Source organism: Seriola lalandi, unplaced genomic scaffold (assembly GCF_002814215.2).
Source record: "Seriola lalandi dorsalis isolate HSWRI2012SDOR001 ecotype SW California unplaced genomic scaffold, Sedor1 jcf7180002053799, whole genome shotgun sequence".
Lineage (NCBI taxonomy): Eukaryota > Metazoa > Chordata > Actinopteri > Carangiformes > Carangidae > Seriola > Seriola lalandi.
Window position 1 is genome coordinate 1,831 of NW_019524352.1, and position 469 is coordinate 2,299.

The following is a 469-nucleotide window of genomic DNA, read 5'->3' on the forward strand; positions in this document are numbered from 1 at the left end:
GGGGGGGGGGCTGAGGCCAAATGGGACGTATAATCTAATCCCCTCTGTGCACTGCGGGTCCGTCCTGGGGTTTCCTCCCAGTTGGACATGCCTGTAATATCTCCACAGGGAGACATCCCGAGGGGCGTTTCCTAATTTCACGAGCCCAAACCGCTTCAACTGGCTCCTTTTAGACGTGAAGGAAGACCTGCACGTCACCACAAAGTTCTGAAAACCAGTTTGTAATTCGACCCTGGCAGCTAGAAAGTGACTTGACACAAAGAGATAAATCAGCTGACGTTCACCTGCAGGTACAGTAAATCACATGACCTCAACAATAAACATCAGTCGTAAGTGGTTACTGCTCAGGGAGCTGGAAGTGTTTCCTGCAGCTGGAATGTAAACTGACTTGTAAATCAAGAGTTTTGCCTTTGTGGTTTTCTCCCTCTTCACCACGACAGTCTGGCATCGTCCCGAAGCCGCCCGTCGA